Genomic DNA, 17,915 nt, shown 5'->3' with positions numbered 1-17,915 from the left:
CTCCGCTGAACACCAGGGACAAGATGCGTCCTCCGCTAGTGTCGAAGGCTGCACGCGCCCAGCGAATGACAGGGGGTGCAACGAGCAGCAGTGCGTCTCACACACGCGGCGGTGCGCCCGCCAATTCGGCCGTCACTCTGCTGGGACGCCGGGCGACGCTCCCCGCGCCGTTCTCGAAGAACTGGCGGTTCCGGAAGGAAGCGCTTTCGTCAATTGCGGCCGAAAACTAACATTATGTGTGTTGGGAGAAAAGCCGAACTCGAATTCTGCCGTGCTCCTACATTAGATGAGCGCCAACGGCCATACCATGATGAATACACCGGTTCTCGTCCGATCTCCGAAGTTAAGCATCTTCGGGCCCGGCTAGTACTTGGATGGGTGACCGCCTGGGAAACCCGGGTGCTGTTGGCTCCCTTCCTGTTTTTTTTTTTTTTTTTTGTTATGTCGCCAGCCCAATTTTCAAACTACCTTTCTGTTGTGACAAAGATGCTTCCTTAAGCCTTTTAAACTACTGTAATGGTACGAAAATGCAGTAATTAACTCAGTTTGAGGGAGAATGTGCTAACCAAGTTTGCCAAGAAGACTTTGAAAACGACAAAACAGTACGAATCGGCAGGTGATTTCTGAAATACGTCACCGCCTATTGTTGTGTAGGAGTGTAGAGTTCCAAATTTGATTTGTAACCACGAATTTATTCCTTAGTCGTCTCGTCTCGTCTCGTCTCGTCTCCTCCCGCAGACGTTTGTCGTGCTTGCGCTGTCATATGGACCACGACCCGAGCGGCAGCGAGCGGCAGTCGAGCAAAGTCGGGACAAGTCGGGACGGGGACAGGGACAGGGATAGGAATGGTGCGAATGCACTGCAAACTACGCAGACACCTGGTGTCAGGCGAGGCGAGGCGAGGCGAGGCGAGGAAGCCCACATCGCTACCAGTGGCGCCCTCCAGCACGACACTGTCACACCCCGCACAGGCCCTCCGCTGAACACCAGGGACAAGATGCGTCCTCCGCTAGTGTCGAAGGCTGCACGCGCCCAGCGAATGACAGGGGGTGCAACGAGCAGCAGTGCGTCTCACACACGCGGCGGTGCGCCCGCCAATTCGGCCGTCACTCTGCTGGGACGCCGGGCGACCCTCCCCGCGCCGTTCTCGAAGAACTGGCGGTTCCGGAAGGAAGCGCTTTCGTCAATTGCGGCCGAAAACTAACATTATGTGTGTTGGGAGAAAAGCCGAACTCGAATTCTGCCGTGCTCCTACATTAGATGAGCGCCAACGGCCATACCATGATGAATACACCGGTTCTCGTCCGATCTCCGAAGTTAAGCATCTTCGGGCCCGGCTAGTACTTGGATGGGTGACCGCCTGGGAAACCCGGGTGCTGTTGGCTCCCTTCCTGTTTTTTTTTTTTTTTTTGTTATGTCGCCAGCCCAATTTTCAAACTACCTTTCTGTTGTGACAAAGATGCTTCCTTAAGCCTTTTAAACTACTGTAATGGTACGAAAATGCAGTAATTAACTCAGTTTGAGGGAGAATGTGCTAACCAAGTTTGCCAAGAAGACTTTGAAAACGACAAAACAGTACGAATCGGCAGGTGATTTCTGAAATACGTCACCGCCTATTGTTGTGTAGGAGTGTAGAGTTCCAAATTTGATTTGTAACCACGAATTTATTCCTTAGTCGTCTCGTCTCGTCTCGTCTCGTCTCCTCCCGCAGACGTTTGTCGTGCTTGCGCTGTCATATGGACCACGACCCGAGCGGCAGCGAGCGGCAGTCGAGCAAAGTCGGGACAAGTCGGGACGGGGACAGGGACAGGGATAGGAATGGTGCGAATGCACTGCAAACTACGCAGACACCTGGTGTGAGGCGAGGCGAGGCGAGGCGAGGAAGCCCACATCGCTACCAGTGGCGCCCTCCAGCACGACACTGTCACCCCGCACAGGCCCTCCGCTGAACACCAGGGACAAGATGCGTCCTCCGCTAGTGTCGAAGGCTGCACGCGCCCAGCGAATGACAGGGGGTGCAACGAGCAGCAGTGCGTCTCACACACGCGGCGGTGCGCCCGCCAATTCGGCCGTCACTCTGCTGGGACGCCGGGCGACCCTCCCCGCGCCGTTCTCGAAGAACTGGCGGTTCCGGAAGGAAGCGCTTTCGTCAATTGCGGCCGAAAACTAACATTATGTGTGTTGGGAGAAAAGCCGAACTCGAATTCTGCCGTGCTCCTACATTAGATGAGCGCCAACGGCCATACCATGATGAATACACCGGTTCTCGTCCGATCTCCGAAGTTAAGCATCTTCGGGCCCGGCTAGTACTTGGATGGGTGACCGCCTGGGAAACCCGGGTGCTGTTGGCTCCCTTCCTGTTTTTTTTTTTTTTTTGTTATGTCGCCAGCCCAATTTTCAAACTACCTTTCTGTTGTGACAAAGATGCTTCCTTAAGCCTTTTAAACTACTGTAATGGTACGAAAATGCAGTAATTAACTCAGTTTGAGGGAGAATGTGCTAACCAAGTTTGCCAAGAAGACTTTGAAAACGACAAAACAGTACGAATCGGCAGGTGATTTCTGAAATACGTCACCGCCTATTGTTGTGTAGGAGTGTAGAGTTCCAAATTTGATTTGTAACCACGAATTTATTCCTTAGTCGTCTCGTCTCGTCTCGTCTCGTCTCCTCCCGCAGACGTTTGTCGTGCTTGCGCTGTCATATGGACCACGACCCGAGCGGCAGCGAGCGGCAGTCGAGCAAAGTCGGGACAAGTCGGGACGGGGACAGGGACAGGGATAGGAATGGTGCGAATGCACTGCAAACTACGCAGACACCTGGTGTGAGGCGAGGCGAGGCGAGGCGAGGAAGCCCACATCGCTACCAGTGGCGCCCTCCAGCACGACACTGTCACCCCGCACAGGCCCTCCGCTGAACACCAGGGACAAGATGCGTCCTCCGCTAGTGTCGAAGGCTGCACGCGCCCAGCGAATGACAGGGGGTGCAACGAGCAGCAGTGCGTCTCACACACGCGGCGGTGCGCCCGCCAATTCGGCCGTCACTCTGCTGGGACGCCGGGCGACCCTCCCCGCGCCGTTCTCGAAGAACTGGCGGTTCCGGAAGGAAGCGCTTTCGTCAATTGCGGCCGAAAACTAACATTATGTGTGTTGGGAGAAAAGCCGAACTCGAATTCTGCCGTGCTCCTACATTAGATGAGCGCCAACGGCCATACCATGATGAATACACCGGTTCTCGTCCGATCTCCGAAGTTAAGCATCTTCGGGCCCGGCTAGTACTTCGATGGGTGACCGCCTGGGAAACCCGGGTGCTGTTGGCTCCCTTTCTGTTTCTTTTTTTTTTTGTTATGTCGCCAGCCCAATTTTCAAACTACCTTTCTGTTGTGACAAAGATGCTTCCTTAAGCCTTTTAAACTACTGTAATGGTACGAAAATGCAGTAATTAACTCAGTTTGAGGGAGAATGTGCTAACCAAGTTTGCCAAGAAGACTTTGAAAACGACAAAACAGTACGAATCGGCAGGTGATTTCTGAAATACGTCACCGCCTATTGTTGTGTAGGAGTGTAGAGTTCCAAATTTGATTTGTAACCACGAATTTATTCCTTAGTCGTCTCGTCTCGTCTCGTCTCGTCTCCTCCCGCAGACGTTTGTCGTGCTTGCGCTGTCATATGGACCACGACCCGAGCGGTAGCGAGCGGCAGTCGAGCAAAGTCGGGACAAGTCGGGACGGGGACAGGGACAGGGATAGGAATGGTGCGAATGCACTGCAAACTACGCAGACACCTGGTGTGAGGCGAGGCGAGGCGAGGCGAGGAAGCCCACATCGCTACCAGTGGCGCCCTCCAGCACGACACTGTCACACCCCGCACAGGCCCTCCGCTGAACACCAGGGACAAGATGCGTCCTCCGCTAGTGTCGAAGGCTGCACGCGCCCAGCGAATGACAGAGGGTGCAACGAGCAGCAGTGCGTCTCACACACGCGGCGGTGCGCCCGCCAATTCGGCCGTCACTCTGCTGGGACGCCGGGCGACCCTCCCCGCGCCGTTCTCGAAGAACTGGCGGTTCCGGAAGGAAGCGCTTTCGTCAATTGCGGCCGAAAACTAACATTATGTGTGTTGGGAGAAAAGCCGAACTCGAATTCTGCCGTGCTCCTACATTAGATGAGCGCCAACGGCCATACCATGATGAATACACCGGTTCTCGTCCGATCTCCGAAGTTAAGCATCTTCGGGCCCGGCTAGTACTTGGATGGGTGACCGCCTGGGAAACCCGGGTGCTGTTGGCTCCCTTTCTGTTTCTTTTTTTTTTTGTTATGTCGCCAGCCCAATTTTCAAACTACCTTTCTGTTGTGACAAAGATGCTTCCTTAAGCCTTTTAAACTACTGTAATGGTACGAAAATGCAGTAATTAACTCAGTTTGAGGGAGAATGTGCTAACCAAGTTTGCCAAGAAGACTTTGAAAACGACAAAACAGTACGAATCGGCAGGTGATTTCTGAAATACGTCACCGCCTATTGTTGTGTAGGAGTGTAGAGTTCCAAATTTGATTTGTAACCACGAATTTATTCCTTAGTCGTCTCGTCTCGTCTCGTCTCGTCTCCTCCCGCAGACGTTTGTCGTGCTTGCGCTGTCATATGGACCACGACCCGAGCGGTAGCGAGCGGCAGTCGAGCAAAGTCGGGACAAGTCGGGACGGGGACAGGGACAGGGATAGGAATGGTGCGAATGCACTGCAAACTACGCAGACACCTGGTGTGAGGCGAGGCGAGGCGAGGCGAGGAAGCCCACATCGCTACCAGTGGCGCCCTCCAGCACGACACTGTCACACCCCGCACAGGCCCTCCGCTGAACACCAGGGACAAGATGCGTCCTCCGCTAGTGTCGAAGGCTGCACGCGCCCAGCGAATGACAGAGGGTGCAACGAGCAGCAGTGCGTCTCACACACGCGGCGGTGCGCCCGCCAATTCGGCCGTCACTCTGCTGGGACGCCGGGCGACCCTCCCCGCGCCGTTCTCGAAGAACTGGCGGTTCCGGAAGGAAGCGCTTTCGTCAATTGCGGCCGAAAACTAACATTATGTGTGTTGGGAGAAAAGCCGAACTCGAATTCTGCCGTGCTCCTACATTAGATGAGCGCCAACGGCCATACCATGATGAATACACCGGTTCTCGCCCGATCTCCGAAGTTAAGCATCTTCGGGCCCGGCTAGTACTTGGATGGGTGACCGCCTGGGAAACTCGGGTGCTGTTGGCTCCCTTCCTGTTTTTTTTTTTTTTTTTTGTTATGTCGCCAGCCCAATTTTCAAACTACCTTTCTGTTGTGACAAAGATGCTTCCTTAAGCCTTTTAAACTACTGTAATGGTACGAAAATGCAGTAATTAACTCAGTTTGAGGGAGAATGTGCTAACCAAGTTTGCCAAGAAGACTTTGAAAACGACAAAACAGTACGAATCGGCAGGTGATTTCTGAAATACGTCACCGCCTATTGTTGTGTAGGAGTGTAGAGTTCCCAATTTGATTTGTAACCACGAATTTATTCCTTAGTCGTCTCGTCTCGTCTCGTCTCGTCTCCTCCCGCAGACGTTTGTCGTGCTTGCGCTGTCATATGGACCACGACCCGAGCGGCAGCGAGCGGCAGTCGAGCAAAGTCGGGACAAGTCGGGACGGGGACAGGGACAGGGATAGGAATGGTGCGAATGCACTGCAAACTACGCAGACACCTGGTGTGAGGCGAGGCGAGGCGAGGCGAGGAAGCCCACATCGCTACCAGTGGCGCCCTCCAGCACGACACTGTCACACCCCGCACAGGCCCTCCGCTGAACACCAGGGACAAGATGCGTCCTCCGCTAGTGTCGAAGGCTGCACGCGCCCAGCGAATGACAGGGGGTGCAACGAGCAGCAGTGCGTCTCACACACGCGGCGGTGCGCCCGCCAATTCGGCCGTCACTCTGCTGGGACGCCGGGCGACCCTCCCCGCGCCGTTCTCGAAGAACTGGCGGTTCCGGAAGGAAGCGCTTTCGTCAATTGCGGCCGAAAACTAACATTGTGTGTGTTGGGAGAAAAGCCGAACTCGAATTCTGCCGTGCTCCTACATTAGATGAGCGCCAACGGCCATACCATGATGAATACACCGGTTCTCGTCCGATCTCCGAGGTTAAGCATCTTCGGGCCCGGCTAGTACTTGGATGGGTGACCGCCTGGGAAACCCGGGTGCTGTTGGCTCCCTTTCTGTTTCTTTTTTTTTTTGTTATGTCGCCAGCCCAATTTTCAAACTACCTTTCTGTTGTGACAAAGATGCTTCCTTAAGCCTTTTAAACTACTGTAATGGTACGAAAATGCAGTAATTAACTCAGTTTGAGGGAGAATGTGCTAACCAAGTTTGCCAAGAAGACTTTGAAAACGACAAAACAGTACGAATCGGCAGGTGATTTCTGAAATACGTCACCGCCTATTGTTGTGTAGGAGTGTAGAGTTCCAAATTTGATTTGTAACCACGAATTTATTCCTTAGTCGTCTCGTCTCGTCTCGTCTCGTCTCCTCCCGCAGACGTTTGTCGTGCTTGCGCTGTCATATGGACCACGACCCGAGCGGCAGCGAGCGGCAGTCGAGCAAAGTCGGGACAAGTCGGGACGGGGACAGGGACAGGGATAGGAATGGTGCGAATGCACTGCAAACTACGCAGACACCTGGTGTGAGGCGAGGCGAGGCGAGGCGAGGCGAGGAAGCCCACATCGCTACCAGTGGCGCCCTCCAGCACGACACTGTCACACCCCGCACAGGCCCTCCGCTGAACACCAGGGACAAGATGCGTCCTCCGCTAGTGTCGAAGGCTGCACGCGCCCAGCGAATGACAGGGGGTGCAACGAGCAGCAGTGCGTCTCACACACGCGGCGGTGCGCCCGCCAATTCGGCCGTCACTCTGCTGGGACGCCGGGCGACCCTCCCCGCGCCGTTCTCGAAGAACTGGCGGTTCCGGAAGGAAGCGCTTTCGTCAATTGCGGCCGAAAACTAACATTATGTGTGTTGGGAGAAAAGCCGAACTCGAATTCTGCCGTGCTCCTACATTAGATGAGCGCCAACGGCCATACCATGATGAATACACCGGTTCTCGTCCGATCTCCGAAGTTAAGCATCTTCGGGCCCGGCTAGTACTTGGATGGGTGACCGCCTGGGAAACCCGGGTGCTGTTGGCTCCCTTTCTGTTTCTTTTTTTTTTTGTTATGTCGCCAGCCCAATTTTCAAACTACCTTTCTGTTGTGACAAAGATGCTTCCTTAAGCCTTTTAAACTACTGTAATGGTACGAAAATGCAGTAATTAACTCAGTTTGAGGGAGAATGTGCTAACCAAGTTTGCCAAGAAGACTTTGAAAACGACAAAACAGTACGAATCGGCAGGTGATTTCTGAAATACGTCACCGCCTATTGTTGTGTAGGAGTGTAGAGTTCCAAATTTGATTTGTAACCACGAATTTATTCCTTAGTCGTCTCGTCTCGTCTCGTCTCGTCTCCTCCCGCAGACGTTTGTCGTGCTTGCGCTGTCATATGGACCACGACCCGAGCGGTAGCGAGCGGCAGTCGAGCAAAGTCGGGACAAGTCGGGACGGGGACAGGGACAGGGATAGGAATGGTGCGAATGCACTGCAAACTACGCAGACACCTGGTGTGAGGCGAGGCGAGGCGAGGCGAGGAAGCCCACATCGCTACCAGTGGCGCCCTCCAGCACGACACTGTCACACCCCGCACAGGCCCTCCGCTGAACACCAGGGACAAGATGCGTCCTCCGCTAGTGTCGAAGGCTGCACGCGCCCAGCGAATGACAGAGGGTGCAACGAGCAGCAGTGCGTCTCACACACGCGGCGGTGCGCCCGCCAATTCGGCCGTCACTCTGCTGGGACGCCGGGCGACCCTCCCCGCGCCGTTCTCGAAGAACTGGCGGTTCCGGAAGGAAGCGCTTTCGTCAATTGCGGCCGAAAACTAACATTATGTGTGTTGGGAGAAAAGCCGAACTCGAATTCTGCCGTGCTCCTACATTAGATGAGCGCCAACGGCCATACCATGATGAATACACCGGTTCTCGCCCGATCTCCGAAGTTAAGCATCTTCGGGCCCGGCTAGTACTTGGATGGGTGACCGCCTGGGAAACTCGGGTGCTGTTGGCTCCCTTCCTGTTTTTTTTTTTTTTTTTGTTATGTCGCCAGCCCAATTTTCAAACTACCTTTCTGTTGTGACAAAGATGCTTCCTTAAGCCTTTTAAACTACTGTAATGGTACGAAAATGCAGTAATTAACTCAGTTTGAGGGAGAATGTGCTAACCAAGTTTGCCAAGAAGACTTTGAAAACGACAAAACAGTACGAATCGGCAGGTGATTTCTGAAATACGTCACCGCCTATTGTTGTGTAGGAGTGTAGAGTTCCAAATTTGATTTGTAACCACGAATTTATTCCTTAGTCGTCTCGTCTCGTCTCGTCTCGTCTCCTCCCGCAGACGTTTGTCGTGCTTGCGCTGTCATATGGACCACGACCCGAGCGGTAGCGAGCGGCAGTCGAGCAAAGTCGGGACAAGTCGGGACGGGGACAGGGACAGGGATAGGAATGGTGCGAATGCACTGCAAACTACGCAGACACCTGGTGTGAGGCGAGGCGAGGCGAGGCGAGGAAGCCCACATCGCTACCAGTGGCGCCCTCCAGCACGACACTGTCACACCCCGCACAGGCCCTCCGCTGAACACCAGGGACAAGATGCGTCCTCCGCTAGTGTCGAAGGCTGCACGCGCCCAGCGAATGACAGAGGGTGCAACGAGCAGCAGTGCGTCTCACACACGCGGCGGTGCGCCCGCCAATTCGGCCGTCACTCTGCTGGGACGCCGGGCGACCCTCCCCGCGCCGTTCTCGAAGAACTGGCGGTTCCGGAAGGAAGCGCTTTCGTCAATTGCGGCCGAAAACTAACATTATGTGTGTTGGGAGAAAAGCCGAACTCGAATTCTGCCGTGCTCCTACATTAGATGAGCGCCAACGGCCATACCATGATGAATACACCGGTTCTCGCCCGATCTCCGAAGTTAAGCATCTTCGGGCCCGGCTAGTACTTGGATGGGTGACCGCCTGGGAAACTCGGGTGCTGTTGGCTCCCTTCCTGTTTTTTTTTTTTTTTTTGTTATGTCGCCAGCCCAATTTTCAAACTACCTTTCTGTTGTGACAAAGATGCTTCCTTAAGCCTTTTAAACTACTGTAATGGTACGAAAATGCAGTAATTAACTCAGTTTGAGGGAGAATGTGCTAACCAAGTTTGCCAAGAAGACTTTGAAAACGACAAAACAGTACGAATCGGCAGGTGATTTCTGAAATACGTCACCGCCTATTGTTGTGTAGGAGTGTAGAGTTCCCAATTTGATTTGTAACCACGAATTTATTCCTTAGTCGTCTCGTCTCGTCTCGTCTCGTCTCCTCCCGCAGACGTTTGTCGTGCTTGCGCTGTCATATGGACCACGACCCGAGCGGCAGCGAGCGGCAGTCGAGCAAAGTCGGGACAAGTCGGGACGGGGACAGGGACAGGGATAGGAATGGTGCGAATGCACTGCAAACTACGCAGACACCTGGTGTGAGGCGAGGCGAGGCGAGGCGAGGAAGCCCACATCGCTACCAGTGGCGCCCTCCAGCACGACACTGTCACACCCCGCACAGGCCCTCCGCTGAACACCAGGGACAAGATGCGTCCTCCGCTAGTGTCGAAGGCTGCACGCGCCCAGCGAATGACAGGGGGTGCAACGAGCAGCAGTGCGTCTCACACACGCGGCGGTGCGCCCGCCAATTCGGCCGTCACTCTGCTGGGACGCCGGGCGACCCTCCCCGCGCCGTTCTCGAAGAACTGGCGGTTCCGGAAGGAAGCGCTTTCGTCAATTGCGGCCGAAAACTAACATTATGTGTGTTGGGAGAAAAGCCGAACTCGAATTCTGCCGTGCTCCTACATTAGATGAGCGCCAACGGCCATACCATGATGAATACACCGGTTCTCGTCCGATCTCCGAAGTTAAGCATCTTCGGGCCCGGCTAGTACTTGGATGGGTGACCGCCTGGGAAACCCGGGTGCTGTTGGCTCCCTTTCTGTTTCTTTTTTTTTTTGTTATGTCGCCAGCCCAATTTTCAAACTACCTTTCTGTTGTGACAAAGATGCTTCCTTAAGCCTTTTAAACTACTGTAATGGTACGAAAATGCAGTAATTAACTCAGTTTGAGGGAGAATGTGCTAACCAAGTTTGCCAAGAAGACTTTGAAAACGACAAAACAGTACGAATCGGCAGGTGATTTCTGAAATACGTCACCGCCTATTGTTGTGTAGGAGTGTAGAGTTCCAAATTTGATTTGTAACCACGAATTTATTCCTTAGTCGTCTCGTCTCGTCTCGTCTCGTCTCCTCCCGCAGACGTTTGTCGTGCTTGCGCTGTCATATGGACCACGACCCGAGCGGTAGCGAGCGGCAGTCGAGCAAAGTCGGGACAAGTCGGGACGGGGACAGGGACAGGGATAGGAATGGTGCGAATGCACTGCAAACTACGCAGACACCTGGTGTGAGGCGAGGCGAGGCGAGGCGAGGAAGCCCACATCGCTACCAGTGGCGCCCTCCAGCACGACACTGTCACACCCCGCACAGGCCCTCCGCTGAACACCAGGGACAAGATGCGTCCTCCGCTAGTGTCGAAGGCTGCACGCGCCCAGCGAATGACAGAGGGTGCAACGAGCAGCAGTGCGTCTCACACACGCGGCGGTGCGCCCGCCAATTCGGCCGTCACTCTGCTGGGACGCCGGGCGACCCTCCCCGCGCCGTTCTCGAAGAACTGGCGGTTCCGGAAGGAAGCGCTTTCGTCAATTGCGGCCGAAAACTAACATTATGTGTGTTGGGAGAAAAGCCGAACTCGAATTCTGCCGTGCTCCTACATTAGATGAGCGCCAACGGCCATACCATGATGAATACACCGGTTCTCGCCCGATCTCCGAAGTTAAGCATCTTCGGGCCCGGCTAGTACTTGGATGGGTGACCGCCTGGGAAACTCGGGTGCTGTTGGCTCCCTTCCTGTTTTTTTTTTTTTTTTTGTTATGTCGCCAGCCCAATTTTCAAACTACCTTTCTGTTGTGACAAAGATGCTTCCTTAAGCCTTTTAAACTACTGTAATGGTACGAAAATGCAGTAATTAACTCAGTTTGAGGGAGAATGTGCTAACCAAGTTTGCCAAGAAGACTTTGAAAACGACAAAACAGTACGAATCGGCAGGTGATTTCTGAAATACGTCACCGCCTATTGTTGTGTAGGAGTGTAGAGTTCCAAATTTGATTTGTAACCACGAATTTATTCCTTAGTCGTCTCGTCTCGTCTCGTCTCGTCTCCTCCCGCAGACGTTTGTCGTGCTTGCGCTGTCATATGGACCACGACCCGAGCGGTAGCGAGCGGCAGTCGAGCAAAGTCGGGACAAGTCGGGACGGGGACAGGGACAGGGATAGGAATGGTGCGAATGCACTGCAAACTACGCAGACACCTGGTGTGAGGCGAGGCGAGGCGAGGCGAGGAAGCCCACATCGCTACCAGTGGCGCCCTCCAGCACGACACTGTCACACCCCGCACAGGCCCTCCGCTGAACACCAGGGACAAGATGCGTCCTCCGCTAGTGTCGAAGGCTGCACGCGCCCAGCGAATGACAGAGGGTGCAACGAGCAGCAGTGCGTCTCACACACGCGGCGGTGCGCCCGCCAATTCGGCCGTCACTCTGCTGGGACGCCGGGCGACCCTCCCCGCGCCGTTCTCGAAGAACTGGCGGTTCCGGAAGGAAGCGCTTTCGTCAATTGCGGCCGAAAACTAACATTATGTGTGTTGGGAGAAAAGCCGAACTCGAATTCTGCCGTGCTCCTACATTAGATGAGCGCCAACGGCCATACCATGATGAATACACCGGTTCTCGCCCGATCTCCGAAGTTAAGCATCTTCGGGCCCGGCTAGTACTTGGATGGGTGACCGCCTGGGAAACTCGGGTGCTGTTGGCTCCCTTCCTGTTTTTTTTTTTTTTTTGTTATGTCGCCAGCCCAATTTTCAAACTACCTTTCTGTTGTGACAAAGATGCTTCCTTAAGCCTTTTAAACTACTGTAATGGTACGAAAATGCAGTAATTAACTCAGTTTGAGGGAGAATGTGCTAACCAAGTTTGCCAAGAAGACTTTGAAAACGACAAAACAGTACGAATCGGCAGGTGATTTCTGAAATACGTCACCGCCTATTGTTGTGTAGGAGTGTAGAGTTCCCAATTTGATTTGTAACCACGAATTTATTCCTTAGTCGTCTCGTCTCGTCTCGTCTCGTCTCCTCCCGCAGACGTTTGTCGTGCTTGCGCTGTCATATGGACCACGACCCGAGCGGCAGCGAGCGGCAGTCGAGCAAAGTCGGGACAAGTCGGGACGGGGACAGGGACAGGGATAGGAATGGTGCGAATGCACTGCAAACTACGCAGACACCTGGTGTGAGGCGAGGCGAGGCGAGGCGAGGAAGCCCACATCGCTACCAGTGGCGCCCTCCAGCACGACACTGTCACACCCCGCACAGGCCCTCCGCTGAACACCAGGGACAAGATGCGTCCTCCGCTAGTGTCGAAGGCTGCACGCGCCCAGCGAATGACAGGGGGTGCAACGAGCAGCAGTGCGTCTCACACACGCGGCGGTGCGCCCGCCAATTCGGCCGTCACTCTGCTGGGACGCCGGGCGACCCTCCCCGCGCCGTTCTCGAAGAACTGGCGGTTCCGGAAGGAAGCGCTTTCGTCAATTGCGGCCGAAAACTAACATTATGTGTGTTGGGAGAAAAGCCGAACTCGAATTCTGCCGTGCTCCTACATTAGATGAGCGCCAACGGCCATACCATGATGAATACACCGGTTCTCGCCCGATCTCCGAAGTTAAGCATCTTCGGGCCCGGCTAGTACTTGGATGGGTGACCGCCTGGGAAACTCGGGTGCTGTTGGCTCCCTTCCTGTTTTTTTTTTTTTTTTTGTTATGTCGCCAGCCCAATTTTCAAACTACCTTTCTGTTGTGACAAAGATGCTTCCTTAAGCCTTTTAAACTACTGTAATGGTACGAAAATGCAGTAATTAACTCAGTTTGAGGGAGAATGTGCTAACCAAGTTTGCCAAGAAGACTTTGAAAACGACAAAACAGTACGAATCGGCAGGTGATTTCTGAAATACGTCACCGCCTATTGTTGTGTAGGAGTGTAGAGTTCCAAATTTGATTTGTAACCACGAATTTATTCCTTAGTCGTCTCGTCTCGTCTCGTCTCGTCTCCTCCCGCAGACGTTTGTCGTGCTTGCGCTGTCATATGGACCACGACCCGAGCGGTAGCGAGCGGCAGTCGAGCAAAGTCGGGACAAGTCGGGACGGGGACAGGGACAGGGATAGGAATGGTGCGAATGCACTGCAAACTACGCAGACACCTGGTGTGAGGCGAGGCGAGGCGAGGCGAGGAAGCCCACATCGCTACCAGTGGCGCCCTCCAGCACGACACTGTCACACCCCGCACAGGCCCTCCGCTGAACACCAGGGACAAGATGCGTCCTCCGCTAGTGTCGAAGGCTGCACGCGCCCAGCGAATGACAGGGGGTGCAACGAGCAGCAGTGCGTCTCACACACGCGGCGGTGCGCCCGCCAATTCGGCCGTCACTCTGCTGGGACGCCGGGCGACCCTCCCCGCGCCGTTCTCGAAGAACTGGCGGTTCCGGAAGGAAGCGCTTTCGTCAATTGCGGCCGAAAACTAACATTATGTGTGTTGGGAGAAAAGCCGAACTCGAATTCTGCCGTGCTCCTACATTAGATGAGCGCCAACGGCCATACCATGATGAATACACCGGTTCTCGCCCGATCTCCGAAGTTAAGCATCTTCGGGCCCGGCTAGTACTTGGATGGGTGACCGCCTGGGAAACTCGGGTGCTGTTGGCTCCCTTCCTGTTTTTTTTTTTTTTTTTGTTATGTCGCCAGCCCAATTTTCAAACTACCTTTCTGTTGTGACAAAGATGCTTCCTTAAGCCTTTTAAACTACTGTAATGGTACGAAAATGCAGTAATTAACTCAGTTTGAGGGAGAATGTGCTAACCAAGTTTGCCAAGAAGACTTTGAAAACGACAAAACAGTACGAATCGGCAGGTGATTTCTGAAATACGTCACCGCCTATTGTTGTGTAGGAGTGTAGAGTTCCAAATTTGATTTGTAACCACGAATTTATTCCTTAGTCGTCTCGTCTCGTCTCGTCTCGTCTCCTCCCGCAGACGTTTGTCGTGCTTGCGCTGTCATATGGACCACGACCCGAGCGGTAGCGAGCGGCAGTCGAGCAAAGTCGGGACAAGTCGGGACGGGGACAGGGACAGGGATAGGAATGGTGCGAATGCACTGCAAACTACGCAGACACCTGGTGTGAGGCGAGGCGAGGCGAGGCGAGGAAGCCCACATCGCTACCAGTGGCGCCCTCCAGCACGACACTGTCACACCCCGCACAGGCCCTCCGCTGAACACCAGGGACAAGATGCGTCCTCCGCTAGTGTCGAAGGCTGCACGCGCCCAGCGAATGACAGAGGGTGCAACGAGCAGCAGTGCGTCTCACACACGCGGCGGTGCGCCCGCCAATTCGGCCGTCACTCTGCTGGGACGCCGGGCGACCCTCCCCGCGCCGTTCTCGAAGAACTGGCGGTTCCGGAAGGAAGCGCTTTCGTCAATTGCGGCCGAAAACTAACATTATGTGTGTTGGGAGAAAAGCCGAACTCGAATTCTGCCGTGCTCCTACATTAGATGAGCGCCAACGGCCATACCATGATGAATACACCGGTTCTCGTCCGATCTCCGAAGTTAAGCATCTTCGGGCCCGGCTAGTACTTGGATGGGTGACCGCCTGGGAAACCCGGGTGCTGTTGGCTCCCTTCCTGTTTTTTTTTTTTTTTTTGTTATGTCGCCAGCCCAATTTTCAAACTACCTTTCTGTTGTGACAAAGATGCTTCCATAAGCCTTTTAAACTACTGTAATGGTACGAAAATGCAGTAATTAACTCAGTTTGAGGGAGAATGTGCTAACCAAGTTTGCCAAGAAGACTTTGAAAACGACAAAACAGTACGAATCGGCAGGTGATTTCTGAAATACGTCACCGCCTATTGTTGTGTAGGAGTGTAGAGTTCCCAATTTGATTTGTAACCACGAATTTATTCCTTAGTCGTCTCGTCTCGTCTCGTCTCGTCTCCTCCCGCAGACGTTTGTCGTGCTTGCGCTGTCATATGGACCACGACCCGAGCGGCAGCGAGCGGCAGTCGAGCAAAGTCGGGACAAGTCGGGACGGGGACAGGGACAGGGATAGGAATGGTGCGAATGCACTGCAAACTACGCAGACACCTGGTGTGAGGCGAGGCGAGGCGAGGCGAGGAAGCCCACATCGCTACCAGTGGCGCCCTCCAGCACGACACTGTCACACCCCGCACAGGCCCTCCGCTGAACACCAGGGACAAGATGCGTCCTCCGCTAGTGTCGAAGGCTGCACGCGCCCAGCGAATGACAGGGGGTGCAACGAGCAGCAGTGCGTCTCACACACGCGGCGGTGCGCCCGCCAATTCGGCCGTCACTCTGCTGGGACGCCGGGCGACCCTCCCCGCGCCGTTCTCGAAGAACTGGCGGTTCCGGAAGGAAGCGCTTTCGTCAATTGCGGCCGAAAACTAACATTATGTGTGTTGGGAGAAAAGCCGAACTCGAATTCTGCCGTGCTCCTACATTAGATGAGCGCCAACGGCCATACCATGATGAATACACCGGTTCTCGTCCGATCTCCGAAGTTAAGCATCTTCGGGCCCGGCTAGTACTTGGATGGGTGACCGCCTGGGAAACCCGGGTGCTGTTGGCTCCCTTCCTGTTTTTTTTTTTTTTTGTTATGTCGCCAGCCCAATTTTCAAACTACCTTTCTGTTGTGACAAAGATGCTTCCTTAAGCCTTTTAAACTACTGTAATGGTACGAAAATGCAGTAATTAACTCAGTTTGAGGGAGAATGTGCTAACCAAGTTTGCCAAGAAGACTTTGAAAACGACAAAACAGTACGAATCGGCAGGTGATTTCTGAAATACGTCACCGCCTATTGTTGTGTAGGAGTGTAGAGTTCCAAATTTGATTTGTAACCACGAATTTATTCCTTAGTCGTCTCGTCTCGTCTCGTCTCGTCTCCTCCCGCAGACGTTTGTCGTGCTTGCGCTGTCATATGGACCACGACCCGAGCGGCAGCGAGCGGCAGTCGAGCAAAGTCGGGACAAGTCGGGACGGGGACAGGGACAGGGATAGGAATGGTGCGAATGCACTGCAAACTACGCAGACACCTGGTGTGAGGCGAGGCGAGGCGAGGCGAGGCGAGGAAGCCCACATCGCTACCAGTGGCGCCCTCCAGCACGACACTGTCACACCCCGCACAGGCCCTCCGCTGAACACCAGGGACAAGATGCGTCCTCCGCTAGTGTCGAAGGCTGCACGCGCCCAGCGAATGACAGGGGGTGCAACGAGCAGCAGTGCGTCTCACACACGCGGCGGTGCGCCCGCCAATTCGGCCGTCACTCTGCTGGGACGCCGGGCGACCCTCCCCGCGCCGTTCTCGAAGAACTGGCGGTTCCGGAAGGAAGCGCTTTCGTCAATTGCGGCCGAAAACTAACATTATGTGTGTTGGGAGAAAAGCCGAACTCGAATTCTGCCGTGCTCCTACATTAGATGAGCGCCAACGGCCATACCATGATGAATACACCGGTTCTCGTCCGATCTCCGAAGTTAAGCATCTTCGGGCCCGGCTAGTACTTGGATGGGTGACCGCCTGGGAAACCCGGGTGCTGTTGGCTCCCTTCCTGTTTTTTTTTTTTTTTGTTATGTCGCCAGCCCAATTTTCAAACTACCTTTCTGTTGTGACAAAGATGCTTCCTTAAGCCTTTTAAACTACTGTAATGGTACGAAAATGCAGTAATTAACTCAGTTTGAGGGAGAATGTGCTAACCAAGTTTGCCAAGAAGACTTTGAAAACGACAAAACAGTACGAATCGGCAGGTGATTTCTGAAATACGTCACCGCCTATTGTTGTGTAGGAGTGTAGAGTTCCAAATTTGATTTGTAACCACGAATTTATTCCTTAGTCGTCTCGTCTCGTCTCGTCTCGTCTCCTCCCGCAGACGTTTGTCGTGCTTGCGCTGTCATATGGACCACGACCCGAGCGGCAGCGAGCGGCAGTCGAGCAAAGTCGGGACAAGTCGGGACGGGGACAGGGACAGGGATAGGAATGGTGCGAATGCACTGCAAACTACGCAGACACCTGGTGTGAGGCGAGGCGAGGCGAGGCGAGGCGTGGAAGCCCACATCGCTACCAGTGGCGCCCTCCAGCACGACACTGTCACACCCCGCACAGGCCCTCCGCTGAACACCAGGGACAAGATGCGTCCTCCGCTAGTGTCGAAGGCTGCACGCGCCCAGCGAATGACAGGGGGTGCAACGAGCAGCAGTGCGTCTCACACACGCGGCGGTGCGCCCGCCAATTCGGCCGTCACTCTGCTGGGACGCCGGGCGACCCTCCCCGCGCCGTTCTCGAAGAACTGGCGGTTCCGGAAGGAAGCGCTTTCGTCAATTGCGGCCGAAAACTAACATTATGTGTGTTGGGAGAAAAGCCGAACTCGAATTCTGCCGTGCTCCTACATTAGATGAGCGCCAACGGCCATACCATGATGAATACACCGGTTCTCGTCCGATCTCCGAAGTTAAGCATCTTCGGGCCCGGCTAGTACTTGGATGGGTGACCGCCTGGGAAACCCGGGTGCTGTTGGCTCCCTTCCTGTTTTTTTTTTTTTTTGTTATGTCGCCAGCCCAATTTTCAAACTACCTTTCTGTTGTGACAAAGGTGCTT

General features: G+C 54.3%; 19 non-coding genes across 19 annotated transcripts; all 19 read left to right on the top strand.

Moving 5' to 3' along the window:
• Positions 1-292: 292 nt before the first annotated feature.
• LOC126140186 (5S ribosomal RNA) lies at positions 293-411 on the top strand. Its single transcript, XR_007528809.1, has one exon. It is a non-coding gene; the product is annotated as a 5S ribosomal RNA (ribosomal RNA).
• An 855-nt stretch (positions 412-1,266) lies between these two features.
• LOC126140185 (5S ribosomal RNA) lies at positions 1,267-1,385 on the top strand. The gene has a single exon (XR_007528808.1). It is a non-coding gene; the product is annotated as a 5S ribosomal RNA (ribosomal RNA).
• Positions 1,386-2,232: 847 nt separating this feature from the next.
• LOC126140183 (5S ribosomal RNA) lies at positions 2,233-2,351 on the top strand. Its single transcript, XR_007528807.1, has one exon. It is a non-coding gene; the product is annotated as a 5S ribosomal RNA (ribosomal RNA).
• An 846-nt stretch (positions 2,352-3,197) lies between these two features.
• On the top strand, positions 3,198-3,316 carry LOC126140136 (5S ribosomal RNA). The gene has a single exon (XR_007528765.1). It is a non-coding gene; the product is annotated as a 5S ribosomal RNA (ribosomal RNA).
• Positions 3,317-4,163: 847 nt separating this feature from the next.
• LOC126140182 (5S ribosomal RNA) lies at positions 4,164-4,282 on the top strand. The gene has a single exon (XR_007528806.1). It is a non-coding gene; the product is annotated as a 5S ribosomal RNA (ribosomal RNA).
• Positions 4,283-5,129: 847 nt separating this feature from the next.
• LOC126140146 (5S ribosomal RNA) lies at positions 5,130-5,248 on the top strand. The gene has a single exon (XR_007528774.1). It is a non-coding gene; the product is annotated as a 5S ribosomal RNA (ribosomal RNA).
• Positions 5,249-6,098: 850 nt separating this feature from the next.
• LOC126140137 (5S ribosomal RNA) lies at positions 6,099-6,217 on the top strand. Its single transcript, XR_007528766.1, has one exon. It is a non-coding gene; the product is annotated as a 5S ribosomal RNA (ribosomal RNA).
• An 852-nt stretch (positions 6,218-7,069) lies between these two features.
• On the top strand, positions 7,070-7,188 carry LOC126140181 (5S ribosomal RNA). The gene has a single exon (XR_007528805.1). It is a non-coding gene; the product is annotated as a 5S ribosomal RNA (ribosomal RNA).
• An 847-nt stretch (positions 7,189-8,035) lies between these two features.
• Positions 8,036-8,154, top strand: LOC126140145 (5S ribosomal RNA). Its single transcript, XR_007528773.1, has one exon. It is a non-coding gene; the product is annotated as a 5S ribosomal RNA (ribosomal RNA).
• Positions 8,155-9,003: 849 nt separating this feature from the next.
• LOC126140144 (5S ribosomal RNA) lies at positions 9,004-9,122 on the top strand. The gene has a single exon (XR_007528772.1). It is a non-coding gene; the product is annotated as a 5S ribosomal RNA (ribosomal RNA).
• An 849-nt stretch (positions 9,123-9,971) lies between these two features.
• Positions 9,972-10,090, top strand: LOC126140179 (5S ribosomal RNA). The gene has a single exon (XR_007528803.1). It is a non-coding gene; the product is annotated as a 5S ribosomal RNA (ribosomal RNA).
• Positions 10,091-10,937: 847 nt separating this feature from the next.
• On the top strand, positions 10,938-11,056 carry LOC126140142 (5S ribosomal RNA). Its single transcript, XR_007528770.1, has one exon. It is a non-coding gene; the product is annotated as a 5S ribosomal RNA (ribosomal RNA).
• An 849-nt stretch (positions 11,057-11,905) lies between these two features.
• On the top strand, positions 11,906-12,024 carry LOC126140141 (5S ribosomal RNA). Its single transcript, XR_007528769.1, has one exon. It is a non-coding gene; the product is annotated as a 5S ribosomal RNA (ribosomal RNA).
• An 848-nt stretch (positions 12,025-12,872) lies between these two features.
• On the top strand, positions 12,873-12,991 carry LOC126140139 (5S ribosomal RNA). Its single transcript, XR_007528768.1, has one exon. It is a non-coding gene; the product is annotated as a 5S ribosomal RNA (ribosomal RNA).
• Positions 12,992-13,840: 849 nt separating this feature from the next.
• Positions 13,841-13,959, top strand: LOC126140138 (5S ribosomal RNA). The gene has a single exon (XR_007528767.1). It is a non-coding gene; the product is annotated as a 5S ribosomal RNA (ribosomal RNA).
• An 849-nt stretch (positions 13,960-14,808) lies between these two features.
• LOC126140178 (5S ribosomal RNA) lies at positions 14,809-14,927 on the top strand. The gene has a single exon (XR_007528802.1). It is a non-coding gene; the product is annotated as a 5S ribosomal RNA (ribosomal RNA).
• An 849-nt stretch (positions 14,928-15,776) lies between these two features.
• On the top strand, positions 15,777-15,895 carry LOC126140177 (5S ribosomal RNA). The gene has a single exon (XR_007528801.1). It is a non-coding gene; the product is annotated as a 5S ribosomal RNA (ribosomal RNA).
• An 852-nt stretch (positions 15,896-16,747) lies between these two features.
• LOC126140176 (5S ribosomal RNA) lies at positions 16,748-16,866 on the top strand. Its single transcript, XR_007528800.1, has one exon. It is a non-coding gene; the product is annotated as a 5S ribosomal RNA (ribosomal RNA).
• An 852-nt stretch (positions 16,867-17,718) lies between these two features.
• Positions 17,719-17,837, top strand: LOC126140175 (5S ribosomal RNA). Its single transcript, XR_007528799.1, has one exon. It is a non-coding gene; the product is annotated as a 5S ribosomal RNA (ribosomal RNA).
• Positions 17,838-17,915: the final 78 nt, after the last annotated feature.

The sequence above is a fragment of the Schistocerca cancellata genome, unplaced genomic scaffold (genome assembly GCF_023864275.1).
Source record: "Schistocerca cancellata isolate TAMUIC-IGC-003103 unplaced genomic scaffold, iqSchCanc2.1 HiC_scaffold_699, whole genome shotgun sequence".
NCBI classification, from domain to species: domain Eukaryota; kingdom Metazoa; phylum Arthropoda; class Insecta; order Orthoptera; family Acrididae; genus Schistocerca; species Schistocerca cancellata.
This window is presented reverse-complemented; position numbering and strand designations above follow the sequence as displayed.